General features: G+C 48.1%; 1 protein-coding gene across 1 annotated transcript in view; it reads right to left on the bottom strand.

Moving 5' to 3' along the window:
* The window catches only part of Nmdar2 (glutamate ionotropic receptor NMDA type subunit 2), a 170,039-nt gene extending 168,614 nt beyond the window's left edge, over nucleotides 1–1,425 (bottom strand). The window contains exon 1 of the mRNA XM_077670415.1: nucleotides 1,046–1,425. The gene's annotated coding sequence lies outside the window, so the exon portion shown is untranslated. The remainder of the gene's footprint in view (nucleotides 1–1,045) is intronic.
* Nucleotides 1,426–22,976: the final 21,551 nt, after the last annotated feature.

Below are 22,976 nucleotides of genomic sequence, written 5' to 3'. Positions count from 1 at the left end.
GATACAACGGATCTCTCTACCGCGAACACCGCAGGACATCTGACCCAGTTTCCTCCCAACCCGAAGACTATGCATATTGACGAGAGCAGAAAAGCTCGCCCGGCGCAAGGGCCGGGCAAGACTGCTGTCGAGAAAGCTGGCCATCTGTCTTTTTTTATTCGGTTATCTCGTGCAAACAGAAAATCCCACGATCGTACAGCGCCGAACTGCAGACGAAGTCACTGCCCGTTGGAAGTTGTGTCGACGGAACTGCATCCAGTAAAATACTCCTGTTAGAAATGGTTTCAGTTCAATCTGCAGTCTTAGTTTTGACGTACAGCCGAGTGTAGGAGCCCCCAAGAACTTCAACCATATCGAACGTTCCCGAACTTAGATATTTCCACATCTGTTCAACGCATTCAAACCATATCGTAAATACGCTTAGCCCCAGCCCCTGCTGGTCGCTACGAACCAATCACGGGATTCACAACAAGAGAAAAGTCCTACAGCTTTCGGCGAGCGCCTAATTGTAGTCTCATTACTGACTTTCTGGCAGATGTGAGCCACGTTTCAATCATTCGGTGTCAGTTACAAGCGGATGACAGCGTAGCTACTTGAACACGTCAAGACTGCGTCGAACCGTCGTTTGCGAGAGTACACACCTACAAGTGATTCACTTTCCTCTAAGCGAAGTGATGCAAAACGAGAATTTTCACTCATTCCACTTTGCCTGCACACATTCACTCAGACTACTGAAGCTCCGCAACGGTATTTCTTTAAACCAAAATACGAAATGAAAATTTCAGAAATACTCGGTACGTTCAAGTTGCCGGGATCCAGAACAGTTTTAAGCAATTTTGGGCAGCCCAGAACTGCTCTTGTGATGTTTATTATAGGGGCAAGAAATATCTGTAACTCTCGTGTGCATAACACAGAAGTCCAACATGCCCAACAAAAGAGACCTATCCGCGCTTCAGAGAAATGTGCGAGCATGCATGAAGGAGCAAGAGTTCCGCAAAGTTTTTCTAGACAATTTCTAGAGAAAGAGCAACAGTGTTTCACTGACCGGGTTTCTGCGACGGTCGAGCTGCTCCGCGGTACGACGACGACGACAGCGACGTCAACTCCGGTTCGGCTAGCAGCCGTATCCTCTCCGGCGGCCGCGACGAAAAGGGAAGAGGCGAAAAAATCCGAGCCCAGGGAGGGCGGCGCACACACACGACGGAGACGTACGCGGCCTTGCGGGAGCCGCGGCTTCTCTGTTTGCCTGCAGTGCGCGTCCAAGCGACGCACGGCCTCTCCGCAGTGCCACCGCCGCCGCCGCCGCCGCCGCCGCCGAGCGCAACAGGCGAGCGCCGGCGGCTTTTTCGCGCTACCGACCGCGGAAGACCGACCGAGCGGGCTCGTGGCGGATCGAGACCCCGGGCGGTAGGAGCGAAGCGAGCGGATCACCGAAGAGGGAGGGATGCGGCTCCCCCGCTCTTCCGCATCCCGGGGGGAAAGCGAAAGTGGGCGGATCTGTGACGGAGGACGTCCGCTGCACGGGCGTGGGCGCTGCGGTCGTTAGAGATGCCGGTTCGCGGGGCAAAAAGGCGGTCAAGGCTTCGGCGACAGTTGGGGTAGTCAGTCCGGAGCGCGTGCAACGATTACGCTCGTTTGCCCATAATAATAAAAAACGAAGAGAAGAAAGGCAAGCAGAACAGACTGAGTTATCTGAAATGCAAAGGAGTCAGTTACCATGGTTACGGTCGAAGTCAGGCAGCGGATACAATGGCTATTTATGTTAACATATGAAAAGTAGTGGTTTCTATAACGGACGCACAATATTATACGGCACTGAGCTACTTAGTGGGCTATACTACTTTGATCGCGTGCATGGAGCCCTTGAATACAGCGATGGCTCCACTCCAGTGCTTTTTGGAGTTAAGAGACTGTTAGTTTCTTCTACGTCCCCCACAAAGTCTTGTGTTTGATAACTGCCTTCATAAAATGAAGCAACGCAACCGCAACAGCTATCTGGATGTCGATTCCGTCCACCGTTGGCATGTGAAATCTGCTCTATGCTTTTAGTTTGTCCTGGTAATTTAGAGCAGGATATCGTGAGCACCGATCTTTAGGCGAAATCCTACTTGGTCATGCTGATCTGAAAATTCTGGCGATTTTCGGCTGGGAGGCTGATTCGAGGTACGGATGGACGGACGGATGGACGGACATAGACAGACACAGACTGACCAACAGACAGACAGACAGACAGACAGACAGACAGACAGACGGGCGGGCGGACGCACAGGCAGACGGCCAGAACACGGATGCATGGACACACAGACAATTTTTGTGTTAGGGTCGTCCGAGAAATATTGTCGTCTTCAAAAACGGTTGTCTTGGTCAGAATTTGAGTCACCGTCCTCGCGCTAAGTACCGCCATGCTTTTACACCAGGGATTTTGAAATAGGGATCCTCGGCAGGGGGTCCATGAGAGCATAAAGGCTTATATTATTATTATTATTATTATTATTATTATTATTATTATTATTATTATTATTATTATTATTATTATTATTATTATTATTATTAAAATTATTACTATTATTAATATTAATATTATTATTATTATTATTTGAGCGGTCCGCGAAGCCTGCCTAAAAACATCCGCCCCCCCTCCCTGGCGATTATTTTTTCCATTTTGCCAGCACTTGCTTGCAAAGCGACAAGGTGGTAACATCTACATTTTGCACAACATGTGCGCTATGAGAAGGAAAAAAAACAGACAGAGAAAATGCAGCATATAGGTGTTTCTAGTACTTCTGGATTCAAGAGCAAATGGTTTAACGTTATGACATGTATCGTCATTAATATCAAGCGGGGAATTAATAAGTGCATGGGCGATGTAAGCTGCAAGCATAAATTGCTTGACATTACGACACCGATCAACATATGCTCCATCGTCTCCCATCACTTTCGCAAACCCAGTAGGTGTCCCCGGGGCAGCCATGGCTGAGAACCACTGTTTTAGACACTGATCTATCGCAGTGGTTAACAATGGAAATGACATTCCGCGATTTCTTTCCAATGGACCTCAAAACTTTTCACTAGTACGAACAATAAAATGAAGAAAAAAAGAATAAGTTTTAGTGTCACTGTCGTTTTGCTGTTGAAAAGACAGGGACACTTCAGGGATTGACAGGGATAGAGACACCGCTTATGTGCCTTTATCAAGCTGAACCAACGATCGAGGACGTCTATAACTGTAAATGACACGGCGGACGCTTCGGCGCCCTAACAGGAAACATTCAAAGCATCATATACTTCCCACAAAGACCGTTATTCCCCTCAGCTTGAAGCCCACGACTGCACTAATTTCTTCTCTTCCAATGAGCGTCGAGCCGCCACCATGCTACGAGGTGTGTCCGAGACATCTTGGCTAGGAACCGTGAAAAGCGACAAATTTTTATTTCAATGCTAGTTCCTTGAGGATGTCGGCAAAAATATTAAGCAATGCGACGCAAGCCGGGGTTCTTAGAAAGCCCAAGCACAACGGGAAGTTATTCTTGGGTAAGGAGAGAACAGAATCACGAGTATCTGCCAGCGGGAAAATGTAGGTTGGTTCTCCAGATCTCCGACTATTGTTACGAATGCAGACGGGCACGGGCACGGGGAACCGCGTACAATGCCTAATGGAGTGAGGACCATCTCCGCATGTCATGATGGGCTTTGTGTTGGTGATAGAAAGAGGAGAACTTGACAGAGATGGATAAGCAGCCATGTAGACAGCCCTCAGTTCATACCGGCGCTGAACGAAGCTGCCTACTACGGTTCACATTATACTGTGGCCCACGTCTTTCATGCCCGCTGATGGGTAACCGGCTCAAAAAATGTCCTTGATTGACAGAGACGGGGTGTTTTGGTATTTTATATATAGACAAAATTTTGGTTTGGTGTTGGACGCCTAGAGTTGTCGACTACGGTGGAATAGGAGAGTGTATCTTGATGGACCAGTGCACCGCAACTTGAAATGCTCGGTGCGCTATTGTTATGGTCCAAGACGAAATTCTACGATCGTAACAACAGTCAAACTACATGGGTACACACACTGGCCTGGAATTCATAACCACTGTATGAAGGCAATGCGGAAAAATATAGCCCCAGGACTGGCGGAACAGTACGAATGTTTTCAGAAAATTACACATCAAACCACATGGAGGTTCTGCGATATATTTTTTAACCGTCGTATACAAGAAACATCTGCAATCGGACATATGTTGTATAAGATTGCTTTATCTGTGGCAATTAAAGAATGATCAATCTTCCCTGTGATGTGACGTGCTGTATATGAGTACTCTCGGTATTCAACGTCACATCTCTAATGCTGCATCGCTCCTGATGTTTTCATTCAAAATGTTAATCCCATTAGTGAGTTTTTTTAAATGCACAGCATTTCTTAGGCTCACCTCTTCCTGCGTCGGACGGTATAAACAGCTCCGCGTCCGCAGCAGGTGCGCCTCTCCTGCTTCCCTCCTCTCTCTCAACAGCAGCTGGCGCGCGCATGCGTCGTAGTCATCCCGTTCGCTCCGTCGCGGTCTCGGCGTAACAGGTGCGTGATAGCTGCGCGGTGGGGCGTGGAAGGGCGCGCGCTGCTTGCGCATGCGCGCTCTCCCCCCCGTACTGCTCTCCCTCTACTGCGCGCGCTGCAAATATAAAGCGTCTAGAGTCGCTCGTGGTTCAGTCACTGCGTTGCTCCTTCCTTCCTTGGTTGACGCTCGCCCCCACGTTTACTCGTGTCTGCTACTCCAGCATCACAGAAGAAGCGATGGAAGCAACACTGCCTTCAACCAGTACTGAGGCCCCAATGCTCTGCATTTACTCGTGTTGCCCTCGCGGGAAGGCGCGGGAATTTTTTTTATAATTGACGCTTCCTGTTTTCGAATTGCGTTCACGGGTGCATGCAGAATGATGGCAGAATTTTTTAAAGAAAAATCTCAAATAACTACTCACGTTGCAGAAAATAAAGCTGGAATCGGGTTAAAATTGCCTTGGCTACGTTTCTTCGTTATTTAAAGAACCCTTTATCGCCCTCATCATCTTGCGTTGTGGTGGTGTTAATATCAAAGAGGATTTATTAAAGGCCATGTTAGCGTTTCTAGCATACCATGCGGTCCAGATTTTAGGTGCTTGCTTCCTACCTGTTACCATTTAGCGCCTTTTTTCAGAGCATTCTGAGATCAGCACGAAGCAAAGTTAGACAGAAAGGTAAACATTGTGCCCTTTTTTCAGGTGTGGAAGTGCTGCGCGGCTTTGAAATAAAGACTTACTTTCGATTAACACCTGCGTCATTCATGGCACCCTGTTAGAAACTGATTGTCATGCACCCCACAATACCATACTGTACGTTACTAGGGGCAACACGAAACGGCACTTTACCAAAACAGGCTTCCCAATACTTCTCGCCATGAAAGGTGACGCAGCAAACTGCCTCAACTGAAACTAATCCATCCAAAGAGGCACGGCAGTGCTTCCAGTAGAAAGAAAGATTACCCCACCTGATATTTCCGTATTGGGCGCATACTTTTGTCGCGCAAAACCCTCATCACCTCAGGGAACGGGGTTCACTTGGTGAAATCATTTAATACAAAATTCTCCTATCTCGAAGCACCAAAAAACACCATAAATGAAAGGCATGTCAAGAGGATTGCGAAACCGTAATGAAACCCTTCCTTGTGTGAACGCAGACCTGTCAAAGGGGTGGGTAAAATACCGTTTCGCATGTATTTCTTCTCCCAGAACGTTTCAAAATCGCTACAATCGACAGCCCAAATATGAATTGCGTCATCAAGTGAACACGGCACAAATAGCGACACAGAGCAAAAATGAGAGCTGACAGTGTTTGAACATTACGGAAAAAATTGCATGACGATTTTAGGAGTGAGGTGGATCGCGCCGAGCTCTTCAGGGAAGTGTAGCGCCAGGGCTGTCAAGAGTGCGTTAGGCTTGGATGGTTACTGAGCGCTTGTGTGAAGGCAAGGCGGAACTCTGGGAGCAATGATAGGGGCACCCTTTTATAACGTGTGACTTCTTACTCTTCATAAATCTGCTCCAGGAATGAAGGACGTTTTGCTAAACAGTAATGGTTTGACTGGCCCGTACTCCATATGTAATCAGGTCCTGAATCTTCGTCGGGCCAGCTACAATTCTTTCCTTAATATGATTAACTGGTTCGTCTTATCAACCCTTAAACTTTACTTTAGGAATATTTGACAATGATATGATGCAACGTGCTTTTAATAAACATTCAACCTGGCAAATTCCCCCTTCCTAAGGTTGGCTTTGTCTTAAGACAACCATGCTCACGGCAAAGCACGCTCTACAGGCCTTACCGGACATGTAACAAGTTGAACAACAATTATAGGTTTAAAATAAATGAGGCGATTTTTTTAAATGAGCCAGATCCAGAAACCGAAACTAACTCGGATAAAGCTGAACTGAAAAGAAAAACTCGGCAACTTTCGATAAAAAAGAGCTGGCAAGAAAAGAGTTGACATAACGCCGTGAAAAGGCGTATACATGTCGTTGTTCGAATGGAAAATGAGCCATATCCTGAGGTTTCCCGGATCAAAATGAGCCAAGTCAATTTGCCCAACTGGAGTTTGCATTCGGTTTGACTGTTCAGAATGTTTCGTGCGTGTTTCCGGAAGTTTTCGTTTTTTTTTTTTGCTTAGCGGAGCTGGGCTAATTTAAATTCAGACGCCAATTAGGAGATCGACGAAATATCTTTCCCCAGATGTCAATGACGAAGGGAACGGAAAAAAAATGAACGAAATGAAAGTAAGAGATCTCAAACAATGATTTCATTTCATTTCACTTGTCCCTACGAAGTAACTCTGGTTATATGTATTCTTTTTACTACCGTATTTACCATTTTAGTACTTAACTAAATAGCCGCCGCTTACAAGCACTGGCAATTCCCCCTCCTCTCCCTCTCAGAGTATGAACCACTTCAATAAGTTGAAGAAGATATGAGCAGCCGTCTTGTGAAGTGTTTTGGAAATTCACGGCAAAGCAATGAAGAGCTTGCTTACTTCATAAATGCCTGCAGGCATGCCGAAGAAAATTATTCTAGGGAAAAACTCGACCACAGCTGCTAATAGTACTATGAGTACTCACCTGCTCTCCTGGTATAGTTCTAGGATTCTTAAAGCTCTGTTGCATATTCCTAGTGCCCTTTCCACTAAAACTGAATCGCACCTTGCTTGACAGTAAGTTTAAGTAAATTTTTATAAGAATGCCGCATCAACTTCAGTGTTTCAAAACAATATGAGCCAAATCAACTTATCACACCCACATTTCTCAAATTCATGGCATAATTTTTTATTACTTTTGGCCATAAACTTTCCATAGCTGACATGTAAAATATATCATACAATAGCTTTGACCGCGTCACATTTAGGTGCGGTAACAAACTTTCGCTTGCTTTTCAAATTCGCGTTAAGAGGATCTGGCGCATTTCTAAAAAAAATGCCTCAAATGTTCGTGTCTCTTCTGTTCCCGGTTTGTTCCTTTATGAATGTGTGCAGCTACACGAAAAACCACGACACCTGGGTTTTACAGCTCTTGCTTTCAAATAGCTTTTCCAGAGCTACGTGTCGTATTCACACCTTGTTCCCTGTCAGGTCGTTCGGCCGGTGAGTCTGGTTAGAAGACAGTAATGTCAATTGTTTCCAGAGTTCTTTTATATTGTGCAACCACATGGATTACCATAATTCCCTACCTTTCTTTACGTAAATGTCGAATGTAAGCGTTCTGTAACACAGAAGGCAACGGGCCGTCTACACCACACCGTATTGATGTTTTAAGAGATAATAAAAATGTCAGGGCATTTCCTCTCTTCGAAAAGAGCGATCGATTACTCCCCGTCACGGACCATTAACGTTATAACCTCGTTGCTGTGAAATTTTATTAGCAACAGCCTTCCGGTTTTGTTTTAATTGAAGCAACGACGAAAGTATGTAATAAAATCTGTCCACTAGTGAACAATTCCCGAGGTTGCATTCTTTACCAAATTGCAATAAGCTTTTTGGTACGACAGCGTTATATATGTTCCATCACCCTTTCAGTATGGCCAGGTTGTGTTTGTTCAGAGTTTCAAATTTTCCCGCTGCACAAATTCTTTTTTTGCTGAAAATAAGCCCGAGGTGGATGAATTACTCAGCATTAACTTTGTGATGGATGAACACCAAGTGTCAATTTGCTGAAATTTAAAAGAAATACAGTTTTAAAATAAATTTAATTTTATAAATAAATCTGCTAAGACATTTAGGAAACCAGCTTTCAGTATTCGGCAAATGCGAATCCATTTATTGCGCATGGATTTCATCATAACTCTTAAAACTGGCGGATTATGACCTTTGCGTATTTTGATTTTTATTTAAAACCCAACTTCCAGGATCCGAATTCAAGCGACCGGCCGTTTTTGGAGATTATGTACCTTGAGCTACATCTATTTGAAATTTAGCCACCACGGTATGTATATCGTCGCTTGAATAGCGCAAGAAATGTTTTTTTTAGATTATTACGGTGTTACAATTGAGCGCGCCACTATCCTGTGCTCTCGTGATACAAGATTGGTGTACTGCGGTGAGGTTTTCTGTATTGCAGCAAAGCGTACCCTCTTCAAACAATGTACGACAAAGACGAGCGCGTCTGCCTCACGTGCCCTCGTTGGTGACGGTTCGTGCCCCGGGCAGTTGCAAAATCTGGAACAATCTGTTCCTAACGGGGTCGTGTTCAGACTAGACTCTTCGAAGAAACTCCAGTAGCTGAGGTCCCCTCTCTCTTCTATCTCAGACTCAACGTGCGCCGGCTGTCATAATACCAAGAGAGGGGGTTGTGTGTGTGCGCTTTGTTTGGTCCGTGCCCAAAGCACTTGAAAGGCTGTTTGCCTGTTGCCGGCTTATCTAAGAAAGTAGATTTGCCCGTCAATGCCATGCTGCTCGAGCATCTCTCGCCATGCAGTAAAGCTGTTGTTTTTGGCCCTCGGCTCTTTGTCGTAAACCTCAAGGCAGCTCATCTGCTATCCGCTCGCCTACCACGCTACCATTACATGACGAGGCGACGAAGGTTGGTACGGCAACTACTTCCTTATTAAAACCACGATAATTTACGCAGGCGTTGAAGACAAATGCCGTACTTTTATTCCACTTACGTGATCGGATATTTGGTTTTTATTCTGATAGTACTTTCAATCGTTTTAGGCTGGCATGTTTCTAGTTTTAATGTTAAAACATCATCGTAGTTGTGTGTGTGCTCTAACACTCGGTTCACTCTTCAAATGCCCGTGGCCACACTAATAACGGAGTATAATACCCTGCTTATAATAAGAACGTTTTGTGGAATTCTGATGTTATAAAACGTTTCTACGTCGCCTAATGAACTGTATTTCACTTAGAACGAAGCCGACTTACTCCCTTTATGACTTCATTATAAAGAAATTTCGGCTGCATTTTTCGGTGCCATTCGTTACAGCAAAACGGCATAAGAATAATGCTTTCCAAAATGAAATCGAATAGAGAATGTATAAAAATTTAAATTGTCGAGGTTGGGCGCATGAAGACCACCGGGACAACATCAGGGAACAAGGAAATAGTGGAATTGCACTGGCACTTTTCATTATAAACGCACAGGCAAGATAATAATGGTGATAATATTTGTTATTGTTATCAGCATCACTATCGCCGTTTTTTTTCTTAGCCGCCAAAGACAGTCCAGCAAGTGGCCATGCAAGTGACCCACGACATTCTCTTCTTGTATCTTTATGCCGGCGTTTGCTTGGAGCCGGCGCGCTACCGCTTGACGATGCATGTGGCACATTGACGAGCAGTACGGCTTGAACTTTACGTTTTGTGACTCGGCTTCACGCTCTTCCAGTTGCGGCGTCTCCTAACGTTTTTCTTCCTTGAATATTCTCCGCCTGTTTGTATCCAGAGCAGGACGAAGGCCTTCCCATTGTGTGTGTCCAGAGTCAGAGACAAGGAATGGCTATTACGGGGTGAGGCCCAAAACATCAGCCTCTGCTCGACTTATAAAGATGTATGCTCTCTCTCTCTCTAACCAGCCAATTCTTCCATGCAATGCCCTAGTTCAGAATAACAAAACATTACCAACCATGGCACTAATATAAGCAGAAACTTTATGTCATATCGCTTTGTCTGGCGTCACGTTTTCTCGCCATGCTTGGCTGCAGAACATTCGGCCGCCTCCACTGAAGCGGTTTGCATTCCCGAGATTGTTTTATCCCAAATCAATTTAAGCAGGACACAAGGTACACATTCACGCGTAGCAGCATAAACGAGGTGTTCCTTTGCGTTGAAACACGGAACACTTTGTAGAAGGCTGGAAGTGAGCCAGATAAACGATGTTCACCCACGTGAAAAGGTCGGACCTACGTGGTTATCGCGCGAATAAGAGGAGATGAGTGGTAGAGAAGGAGTACAGGAGTCCGTGAGAGGGAGAGGGTGTTGCAGTCCCAGTCAGCGCATCTACCTCGTGTGCAAACCGGCGAACAAGCGCATCCAACCGAAGTCGTGGCGAACGCCGGCTCAGGACGTTCGGGAGATGTATGGTAGCCATGCCGGCGACAGAAAGCCCACCGGAGGCTTGGATGCCACGCGTTGCGAGAGATAGGACGTAACGACCCGATGCCTGTTTGCACCAAATGGTTTCCCGACGCGACCAAGCAAATTCGGTCGCGGAGTGCGCTTTCACGGTTTTGGCAGCGAACGTTCTTTTTTTAGTTCTTGTAGTGCTCTTATTCGTTTATTATCTCAAGGCGCTACAAAGCTGTGCGTTGGCATCGGGGTTTGTTTCTTCGTGTGTGGCGCGAAAATGCAACTTCTTTTCCAATCTCCCGTAAAATTGAGGACTCGGTATTTACGGATATTCAGCTGAAGAAAGCACACAAAAGAGGAATGTCGTCTCAGCCCATTCTTAAGGACTTCTCATTCTAGAAGAGAGTGGAACGAGACAATGGCGCCTTGCTACCGGCACCAGAGAATAAAAGCTGCACGTAACCGTTATGTGAAAGTTTGTGGTCGGCCTGCCGGCGTTGGCACTGAATACACCCTCATCCCTTGCCAAGGGCTGGAGATGGAGAAATTTCAAAATAAACTTTATTCCTAACACGAACAAGAATGCCACCTGTGAATTTCCTAGTCGATTGTTTCTCGAAGGCAAATCCAATTATTATTGTTTCGAAGAACTTGCTCTTCGGTGAGTTGGCGTGCGCGCCGGCGGCATTACCAATCACACAGAGAACAGGACACTAGGGCAGGCGCTGTCCGTGTGTCCTGCTTATCTGTGGCTGTCACAAGCGCAGCTGGCACTTTTTCTGAACCGGCAACCCGAAACTTCGCTTTCTTTTCCTACACGATTTAAACAAACTTTATTAATATCCCTTAGCAGCTCACATCGAACTCTAATATACAAGGCTAGATAACAGTCCTTTTAAATGCGAATAAAAAAGAACAAACAAATTAACAAATCTAAATACAATGTACCCCATAAACTATACCACAGTGCTGTCTCTGAAAAAGACTGCGTTATTGCGGAGAAGAAGCCGCTACCTTATAGGCGAAGCACATGTACCGCTTCGTTTAGAACCCGAAGCACGGAGCAGCACATGTGGCCTAATTAAAATTATGCAAAACAGTAGGCGGTGCGACGAAATGCGTGGATGCTTTTCGCTTGCTTCTTCATCCTTTACCACTTTTTAAACCTTCATTGCACCCCAATCACAGTCTTCGTGACTTTTTCCAGCCAGTGAGAACAAGAAGAGGGTGAAAAGCTGCCAAGGCGGAGACGACATCTCCAGCTCCTGCAAACTGTACGGGGCAATCAAGAGCGCTTCGCCACGAAAGCGTTAAACGAAGCGAAAAACGCACTTACGTACGGATTACTCCGGCGACGACGTCCGCCCTTCTGTTTGCGCGCACTCCTATTACACATGACCGCCGGTCCCGTCACGGAACGGGCACAGTGTCGTCTAACGAGGACAGCGGGGACGACGTGTCGACTAGTTGGCGGGAATGGGCGAAACTTCTCTAATAACTTTTCAGGGGTTCTTTGTCCTCTTCCTATAAAAGCGCAATGAAGAGAAGCACCATGTCTGTCTAAAGTGCGGCGCTCAGCAGAACAACAACTTTGCAGGGAACATTGGTCCGGCGTCAGCTTTGCTCCACTGCAAATTTCGTTAAAAAATGGTATTCTTCCGCCTGTGCTACATAACACATTCTCTTCACCGCCCTCTCCCCTCGACCACTTACCCCCATGCTGAGTGCAATAAAGGTTTGTTCAATTAAACTCAGTTTTCACGCGGTAGCACCGCTCCAGGGTCCTTCTGGTGGTAGCTTTGTCTATGTGTTCAAAAGGCTGTGTTCAAAAGCGTCTCAACACGCTTTGTGTTTTGCGTTTTCTATCGGATCCAATGACAGACAGACAGACAGACAGACAGACAGACAGACAGACAGACAGACAGACAGACAGACAGACAGACAGACAGACAGACAGACAGACAGAAAGGCGGATGGACAGACAGACAGACAGACAGACAGACAGACGGGCAGATGGACAGACAGACAGACAGACAGACAGACAGACAGACAGACAGACAGACAGACAGACAGACAGCCAGACAGACAGACAGACAGACAGACAGACAGACAGACAGACAGACAGGCAGACGGGCGGATAGGAAATGAAACGTTCTTAAATTCTGCCTGATGGCACAATGTGGAAAATGAGGGAGACCACCATTCTAGCACAAAATGAGCGTCTCGGACAAACAAAATTTCGACTATCTATCGTATGTAATGCAGCCATACCTCCCGAGAAAAAAACGGCTATATACGCCATGATGGATGAAGTTTGTCAGTGAACTTCAGTGCTTGGAAATATCAATGATAAATCTACCAACCTAGTCCCAGAACACTTACTAGACGCTGAGGCTATCGCGTCATGCATCTTAAGAGCAAAACGTAGATGTCCTCTGGAAAATTTTCTCTATTCTTTTCTCTGACTCCGAATAACGTCAACTTCCGAAGAGCATATCCAAGCCCAGCAGCCCATATCATGCACTCAGCGCACCTGTATGAGAAGAACGACGTCCAGCCGCTAACACTTTTTTAAGTCTTCACAACTGAGCGTGTGAGATAGCTCCTGTCCGACGTCCCAAGCCATATAGGGAGGTCATCGACTACCGCAGCCGATATTTAAACAGGACAAGCATTTTGGCTACTGCTGTATTAACGAAAAATTGAGACCATCCCATGATTTGATCTTCATGGCAAGAAGCGAGCGAAGGGCTAGATTGCCCTCAGACGAACCGCACCTACAACATTGAACAGCGAAGGATAATCATCACCGCCATCATCAGTCTTTGGCAAAAGTGCTTATCGCGGAAGATCGGGCTCCTTGGAAGTCGGCGAACCCTATCTGCTCTACTACATCCTGTGACAGTCGTGTAAGCGATCGCATGAAGTGAAGTCAGCAGTCAAGGGCGCGAAAAAGAGAAAGCTGAAGTGGTTTGCCATGTTTGGCAATTTTGGGGGAAACACGCTTGACTTATAAAAGCCCTCGATGAAAGCAGACTAAAAAAATTTAAATATAAATAATAAAAACCTGAAGCTGGGGCCACTTGGGAAATTAAAGAAAAAGCAGCGCAAAAACATCAGAACACAGGAACGATAGTACGAACAGACAAAGCGCTGTAGTAGAGACGGCGCGTGCCTTTTCGTACTCTCTTTTTTGAGCTTCGTTGTCATTTAGCCCATTATAGTTTTAAAATAAAATACCTCGTTTTTCATCACTTGGTTACCTCATTTAGTCTTCACCATCTTTTTATCACAACAAACATATCTAAGATTTATTCGATGCGACGCCGAGAGCATCTCTTGTCGGTGGCCTGTCCTTCCTGCGTGCGTCCGTTGTTGTTGTCCGCGTGCGTCCGCTGTTGTTGTCCGCGTGCGTCCGCTGTTGTTGTCCGCGTGCGTCCGTTGTTGTTGTCCGCAGCCACTCTCCCCCTCTCCTCTCCGGTAGCGAGGGGCACTGGACTGGATTCGATTGGCTTGGCTTGGCTTGGCTTGACAAGGATTGGATTGGATTTGGATTGTATTGGATTGGATTAAAGTGGATTGTGTTGGATTGTGTTGCGGCATAGCCGCGGCACTCTCTCTCTCCGCGGTCTCCTCTCCTTCGGGCGCGCTGCGCATATAACCGGTGTGCCGCTCTCCGGCGGCCTTTCGGTACACGGTTGCTCTCCGCTTGCGCTTGAACCCCCCTCAGTGTCGCATCACACCAAGGTTCCCGCGAGGGGAGGTGGGCCTAGTTTTATGGTTCTCGCTGCTTTCTTCCTTACTAGATTCCTAGATTTCCCTCTTAATTATGTAAATTGACAATGGCGCCCACTTCGTTTTGAAAAAGAATAGGCCTGGTCTTCTGTTACAGGCACAGTATTTGCGGATATTCTAGAGTGTCATTTCGGAATCTCGGCAAGACCTTATTATTTTAACCGACGTAATAATATTCGATACCGTTTTGTGGCGCCGCCGGCTTAGTACGTAACGTGTGATTGGTAGCAAAAACATGTCGCATAAAGAATACATCTCTCACAGCCCTGAAGGTGCGTCAACAAAAGTAGGGTACCTCTTCCGCATTTATCATTCCCTTTTGAGCACTTTTATAGTCGCCGCTCTCGTCGAGTCACCATAGTAAGGCTTTCGGTTTGAAGACGACTTATACAGGTGAAGAATACATTCACTTCTTTGTTTATTTTTTGATGGAAGTCTTCTCCTAGTACCTATACTCAGTGCATACAGATGAAAAGTGCTTCCAAGAATGGTTAGGATTCAATCGTCAAAAGCGGTTTCTTCAAACCGCACTCGCATCAACTGCCTTGTGATTGGAATTGTAAAAGACGCACCTCGCAACAATCACATTGCTCCTTCATTCTAAAAAAAAATATCGAGAGTAAACAAACAGTCCTGCCTGAAGTTCAGTGCGTGACCTCCTTCACAGTTCAACGTGCCTGCCACTCCCCGTTAACAGGCGCGGCGTCCCAGATGACTTGGGCCTAACTTTCAAAGCGGGTGATTTGAATTTCAATAACGCCGACCGCTCAAACTGGCTTCACAAAGGTCGCAGAATCCGGGAAGCGTGCAGGAGTTTCCTTCTCTGAGATTAATTTTGGCCCCACGGATGGATGCAGGATGCTATTATAACACTGAAGAGAGCACGCCGGATCCAGAATGCTTCTCCGTACCCTCGAGAGCGAGTGGAGAGCGCCGGAGCAGACGACCACGAGGAACACACAGTGTTTGACGGTGTAAAGAATTGAAATGAGATACTTTTTTTAATTTTAATAACTGATGCGCGTTTTGAGGCTTCGTTCAAAGACGACCTACAAGAGTGGTACCTGCAAGAACCGACGGTCGCAAAACTCAGCCTGAAATCCGTAACAACTAAACGTTTCCACATTCCAAACACTGAAGCTAAGTGAGCCGCAGCGTTGCCCAACTTCAGAAGTCCGGCACTGCATCAAGTAAAACTTCTCCTAACATCCACTAACTTAAGTCGAAGGCAGTGTGGACCTGCGAACAAAGTTCGCCGTGCGCCCGTAACACTGTATTTGTTATTTGGCAGCATAACGGTGCCGGGAAGACTTAGTGTGCTTACGCTCGCGCTTCCCGAACTAGAAACGTACCATGAGGTGTTTCTGAAAAAAAAAAACATTTTAGATGCCACGCATCTCATTCACCCGCCTTGTCCCTCCATCCGGCGTCGGCGTCGTTGTTGTCGGCGTCCGCCCCTCCCCCATTCTCCTCGCCGCACCAGCTTCGCTCTCCGCCGCTCACCCCCTCTCCTCTCCAATAGCGAACACTCTCTCGCGAGGGGCATTGGATTGGATTCGATTGGATTGGCTTGGATTGGCTTGGCTTGGATTGGATTGGATTGAATTGGATTAAAGTGGATTGTGTTGGATTGTGTTGCGTCATAGCCTCGGCAGACGCACTGGTGCCGGCGCGTCCCCTCACCGTTATGCGCGCTATAAAACGCGGTGCCTGCGCCGCTCCGCTCCATCGTTCCAGCGCCGTTCCTCCGCTGTCCAACGCTGCAGCGTGAACCCCCTATGCGTCGCATCTACACAGGGGTTCCCGCGAGGGGAGGTGGCATTTTTTAATCTGGAATAAAGTTCACAGAGAGACGTGTTGGATAGATTTGTGATGGCGAACCTATTTCAGCGCATTCCATCTCCGTCCTCTCCCAGGTTTCCCTCATCATAATCCGGTTCCTCCCTCCCCCTCCACTCCCTGTTTAATGCCAGTTTACACTCGTCTGCACTAGTTATTCGTCCAAACTCCAAAACACTGAAAAACTGCGAAATCGCGGCGAAGCCATGAAGACGGCTTCTCACTAAAAGAAGGATGCGGAAGACTCGCAGGGTTTTGTGGTTCTGAATCGCACTTGTATGAGCGGATGTCTAGGGTAAGCTCCGCAGAAGCGCCTGTAGAATATTTAGGATCCTTTCTCACTGCTCGTGAATCAGAATTTTTCAGAAGACCATGAAACTTAAGCCTGTTCACCCGTCCACGAAGCAACCACTCTCAGCGAAGCCCTGCCGGAAAAATCATCCGCGAGGGAAATCTTGTAGCGAGAGTCGCTTTCCTCCATTTTTCTTTTAATACTAAAGCAGCGTAAAGGGAGGTACGGAGAGGACTGGCAGAAGAATTCGCGCTTTATAGTGGCCATATTCTGGTCTTCCCGATCCAAGGCGGGAAATAATCAAATTGAGATAGGAAGCTCGAGCCGCAGGATACGTTGTGACGGCTCCGATCCCATATGCGTTGGCTAGCGACTCGAGAGGCAACCCGAGGCGATTACTTCTGCGAATGTTCTCTGAGTGAGCCTGATTCGGTGCAGCGCACATGCTTCCTGCACAAATAGGAAACGAGGCACGTTCTCAACAGCGCTTACGGTCTGCTTCGTCCTTTATTTTTTGCATTGCTGACGGGATTTGCGAAGAGGCATGATTTTCGCATATGTAGAGAAGCAGTGGTCATTACTTCAATTCAAGTCTGTTTGATTCAAATGATTTTTTTTCCATTCAAGTAAGAGGGGGCCGTAAATAAATGATGTGAGCCTCGCTTGGCTGAGGTACGGTCTTCCATGCACAGCGCAGTTTAATCTGCAGAAGTGATTACATAAAGCATATTCAAGATCATATAAGAGTACCCTACGGAATAAAAGAGCACTTAAACATGTAATAGTACTCAGAAACCGATCTGAGCACTCAAGATCATACAGCGTACTAGTCGTCATACAACAATACGCCGGATCTTACCCCGAAATGCTCGCAGTCACTTATGCAACTCAGTAAGCGTAAGTCAAACATGATACCTCCCACCACTGAGCGAGAGAGAGAGAAGTGAACTTTACTGAAGTCTCCGGCGGAGGTAGCAGGGTGCCACGCAGGGCCCTCTTGCTACCTGACTATATGGGGGCAGTCATCAAGTCGTGTCCCGTCGCTTACGTCGGGGAATCCAACGCTCTCCGCGAGGCTTCAGCCCCTGGATCGCGTCGGATGCATCCCTGCGCGTTTGGCGAGCGAGAGCTGCCTCGATCCGCTCGACCGCCTGTAGCTGTTGCACTGAGTCCTGTGCTAACACGGCTCTAGCAATGTCCTTCGGCAGCCTGCCTGGGTAGGCAGCCGCCTCTTCTGGATTCAGTTCACAATCCCACAACACGTGAGTCAGCGTAGCAGTAGCACTCTTACAAACACTGCACTTTTCGCTGTCGTAGACGTCGGGGCACATGTAGCGCGCGAGCGCCGGCGTGAGCACTGAGTTCGTTTGCAACTGCCTATAGAGCACCGCCTGTTCCCGCGAGAGCAGCGGGTGCGGGCCCGGCATAGAGCGGCGTGCGCTCCGATACCAGTCCAATACATCCGCGTAGCTCGTTACGGGCTCGGCGTCTTCATCGTCGCAGCTGTTGTCTTCGCCGTCGCTGGCGTCGTTCGCAGCAGCTTGCTCCTCCGCAGAGACGCGGGATGGTGCTGCCACCACGCGGCGAGTGAGTCCTCGCGCGGCGGCGTCCGCCGTCTCGTTGCGGTTGGGGCAGCTCCCGCAACTGTAGCCTTGGTGCGCCGGGAACCAGCGGAGATGAGTCCGTAGTCTCTCGTCGCACTGTCTGACACCGCACTTCACAACGCGCACTGCATTAGCACACACACTGTTCTTGCTGTAGTTCCGGATCACTGTGCGGGAGTCGCTCAGGATCGTCGTGCACTTGTTCGCGGTGAGAGCCAGCGCGATGGCTGTCTCCTCCGCTTGATGCGCCCGCTGCACGCGAACGCTGCAGGCACTGTAGACTTCGCCCGTCGTAGCTCGCACGACGACGGCTACGTAGGTGTCTTCTCTGTCTTTATACTTGGCGGCGTCCACGTACAGGGCGCCGGTGTCGCTGGCATGTGTTTCGGTGAGCGCTTTGGCCCGCACCTCCCGTCGACTGCGGTTGTGCTCGGAATGCACGTTCCGCGGCAAGGGTGCCACCACTAATCGGCGGAGGGCTCTCTCCGGGAGAGCGCCGCCGTCACGCTCGTCATTGCTTGTAGTACTCGCGCCCAGGCCGAGTTTGGCCAGGATGCTTCTTCCCGTCTGCGTAGTCAGGAGCCGCTCGCGTTGAGAGGCCCGCTGCGCTTCTGCAATTTCTTCAAGGGTGTTGCGTACCCCCAGCTCCAGCAGCCTGGCTGTGCTTGCGCAGTTGTATAGGCCCAACGCTGCTTTGTACGTCTTCCGGATGGCTGCGTTGATCCGGTCGCGCTCCTGTACCTTCCAGTAGTGGAACGCACCGACGTAAGCGACGTGCCTGACAGCGAAGGACTGGACCAGTCGTAGCAGGCTGGCTTCCTTCATCCCCCTGTGTCGCGTCGCAACTCGCTTGATGAGTCGCGTTGCAGTTCCCATCTTCGTGATGAGCTTGTCCACGGTAGCGCCGTTGCTCCTACTGGCCTCGAGCACCATGCCCAGGACGCGGACCCTCGAGACTTTCGGAATGACGGTCCCGTCTCTCGTTCGGAGCACGATCCGCTCCGAGTCTTCGGTAGCTTCTCCTGTACCGCCCCGGCGGCGGGACGATCAGGAGCTCGGACTTTTGCGGCGAGCACCGGAGCCCGGTGCCCTCCAGCTGGTCTTCTATAGCGTTCACAGCTTCTTGTAGCATCTCCTCGATGTGCCCGTCGCTGCCACCAGGCACCCACAGCGTGATATCGTCCGCGTAGATCGTGTAACGGACTTGCGGGACTTGCGTTCAGCCGCTCCGCAACGCCGATCATGACCAGGTTGAAGAGCAGCGGTGATATCACAGACCCTTGCGGCGTGCCGACGCTGCCTAAGGTCTTCTCGTCTAGTTGTAGGTTGCCCGCTTGGATCTTCACCGTCCGGTTCGACAGAAAGTCCCTGATGTAGTCGTAGGATCTTCGTCCAAGTCCCAGCCGCGAGGCCTGCGACAGGATTGCCGAGTGGCGCACCTTGTCGAAAGCGCTCTGCAGGTCCACGCCAAGGACGGCTCTGTTGTCGTTGGTGGGAACCGACACGTCCAGGATCTCGTGCTGGAGCTGTATCATCGCGTCTTGGGTACTGAGCTTCTCCCGAAAGCCGATCATGGCGTCCGGGTACAGGCCCTTCTCTTCGAGGTAGCGGTTCCATAGGTTTCGCATGATGTGCTCCATCACATTCCCGACGCACGACGTCAGGGAGATGGGTCGCAGGTTTTCGATGTTGGGCGGCTTGCCGGGCTTCGGTATGAGGACCGCGCGGGCCGTCTTCGACTGCTTCGGTAGTTTACCTTCTCTCCAACATTTGTTGAAATATCTTGTAAGCGCTGCGATCGCCCCGTCGTTGAGGTTACGCAGCGCTCGGTTGTGAAGCCGGTCCGGCCCTGCGGCCGACTTGCAGTTAAGCTTCTGCAGTACCGGTCGAACCTCCCATTCCTCGATCTCTCGATCCAGTTCCGGGTTGTCCGGGCCGCTATGCTCGGTGTGAGTCTCGCTGGCTTCGACGGGGAGGTACTTGGCGTTGATACGCTTGCTGGCCTCCTCTTGTGAGTAATGCTGTAATAATGCGAAGAACGCTATTACGTACGCCAACGTAAATAGCACGTCGCATTGTGTTGTCTCTCAAGCACTTCAATGCTGGTTTGAAGCCGAGTGTATTGCTTGGACCAAGAGCATTGAGCTCCACACCAATGTACACTGAATGAAGACCTGATGGCAGTGACTAGATGAGTTACGCTTCAATGGGCGTGGCATTGTGGACCGCTGAAGAGCATCCAATAGCTAACCAACAAGCTCAAAAGAAGCTTGTGGATGCAAAAACCACAATCCTTGTTCTTCAAGGGGAAGCTGAAGAGCTTTCCCAAGAAAACTATTCAGAGTAAGGTTTATACACTTTTTCGCACGCTGATTCAGAATATCACATAGACTTTTATCATACATGAGTCAAGCTATCATCTATATTAACATCCAACGACGTCGGGTAGTATATTCTCTCTCATTAAGCATGGCCACCTTGGATGTCGCTTCCGTGCACTATAAAACATCACAGCATGGTATTACCCTTGTTAGGAACACGGCATGGTAACAATGTCTGGTTTGAAGCAGAAAATTTAGAAGTTAGTGCTATCAACAACAACAGCAATAACGACAACAAAAAACGAGTAGCATTCCATTGTGGTGAGCCGCTACAGGAAACAGGACGAAAACAGCCTGGCACAGGCGGCCGCTCTGACCGGAAATCCAGCTATAACGTTTCGCCGCCGGTTTTTGCTTCCGCTTTCCTCTCTTCTGGCATTGTGGCGCCACATGGGGTTGGACCATCGGGCCACTTTTGTTTGTATGTTGCGCTACTTCCATTGCAGGTATTGTAAAAATATTTTGTACACGGGAACTATTCCGTGTGTTCTTTTTTTTTTAATTCTACTTACTTCTACATTCTAAATTCTTTTTAAATTCTACTCACTCACTTTTTTTTAATTCTAAAACTTCTCCACCTTCCTTCAGAAGACCACCTTTATGTATGGTTCAACGCGTTTTCCTTTATGTACTGTTATCTTTTTCCTGTCTTTTCTTTCCTTTCTTCTTTTTATTGCGCTCAACCGTACTCTCTTGATGACAGTTAGGGTGAACACGGGAGCGCATGTCATTCCGTGTGCGGGAGCCGCCTGTAGGCGTTCCGGGTAACTTCGCGCGCATCACATAGCCTCGTTGCCAACGAACTGCGCTTGCGTGCGAAGTTACCCGGAACGCCGATCGGCGGCTCCCGCGCACGGACTGACACGTGCTCTCCTGTTCACCATAACTATGATCAAGATAGTGCATAAATGGATACCAACAGGGCCAGTCTGTTAGTTTCCTAGGTCATCGGAGCGTCCTCCGATGCCACCGGAGGATGCGGATTTGACACGCATGCTCCGATGCGCGCGTGCGGTTTGTTTTCGGCGTCCCTCAAGTAAGAAGGTTCGGTCCACTGTTTTCGCTCGATGGTTGGGTCTCTTTTTCAGCGCACTCAGGCCGCTTTAGGTGTGTGCAAGATAAATTCGAGCAGAAAAAAAATAGAATTCATCTACCTAAATAAAATGTGAATTGTGCCATCGTTGTACTCCGTATTTTATATGCCCCGTAAAGCGGTGTTGGAACGTTTAGCACCATTAAGACTGCTAAGCCTGTGCACACGCTTGAATAGTGAACGAGTGGTTAATTAGAGTTTTTCTGAGCAAAGCGCTATTAGCTTCTCCTCCGGTGCGGCCCATTCTGCTTCCTACATATATTCTATCACAAAAATGAAAAGCTTCGATCCCTGCTTCCTATTCCAATCATCATCGCTACAGGACAAGATTGCTGCCAACTGATCTGAAAATGTCCGTAGCGAGTTGTCAGAGGAACGTTCTGTGTTAAGCTGCAATACAATGGTTCTCTCAATGGCTGCGACTTTAGCGCCCAAGTAGTTGGATCCGGTGCTCAGCAGTCTTTTGCTCGCCACTCACTCGTTCCAGATTAGCCAACATTTTGGCGCGCTCAGCATCTAGCTTTTTAATTGTTTCCAAGGCCAGGGCGAAGGCGTCAGCTTCAGCTTTACACATCGGCCCTGGATTCGATTCAAGATCGCCCTGGGGCATAAGCAGTAAGTTTCGAACGGACGACCACAGATTGAATGCGATGCACAACAACCGCAATGAGACACCGCACGACACCGCAATGGATGTAGGGGATACACGCAGTACAGGGAGGGAGGTTCTTCCAGATAATTGTAGAACACGAAGAGCTTTGAAAACCCTTTGTATTGAATCTCTTTGAATAGTACGTTCCTCTCCTGCCTCTTACGCAGCCATTGCAGCTTTCTCTTTTGCCTTAAGAAACAAAAAATTTGGCCCAGCTTCACAGACCTAACGAAGGGAACGCTGATGTAACAGCAATGCTAGCTGGCGTTGCCGAATCGCACTTATAAGCTGCATAGCACTTCTCAATGATATCAGATCGGTTGCCGCTCGGGCCAATTCACTTTTGCCAGGTTCCACTGCTAGCGACATCTACCAGAACCTTTTGTTACTTCTAAACCTGAAACACTGCCACAAGGACGCACCGCGAGCGCTTTTTTCTTTTATTGTGGCGTATTTTTTTAGTGCTACAGAAATCTAGCATTCATGTGTGCTAAACAAAAAGAACAATGCAGATATCACTTATGTCGTTATGTCTTGCCTCAAATATACTTCACTTAGCCTGTTCGCTCAACAATGATGATAAGAATAAACATTGCCACCAGATTTATTACTTTAGCAAATCTTTGCCTGTATAAGCGCCTAGTTCAAGACATCCTTTAACTTGATGCCCGTGTGCATGGCGCTTGGTCTCCTCCTGGCTAGGCTATGCTCTTTACGCATCGCTGTGACCGTCTTACCACATT

This window comes from Haemaphysalis longicornis, unplaced genomic scaffold (assembly GCF_048455015.1).
Source record: "Haemaphysalis longicornis isolate Haplotype H1 unplaced genomic scaffold, Haemaphysalis longicornis Haplotype H1 scaffold_5, whole genome shotgun sequence".
Taxonomy (NCBI): Eukaryota; Metazoa; Arthropoda; class Arachnida; order Ixodida; family Ixodidae; genus Haemaphysalis; species Haemaphysalis longicornis.
This window is presented reverse-complemented; position numbering and strand designations above follow the sequence as displayed.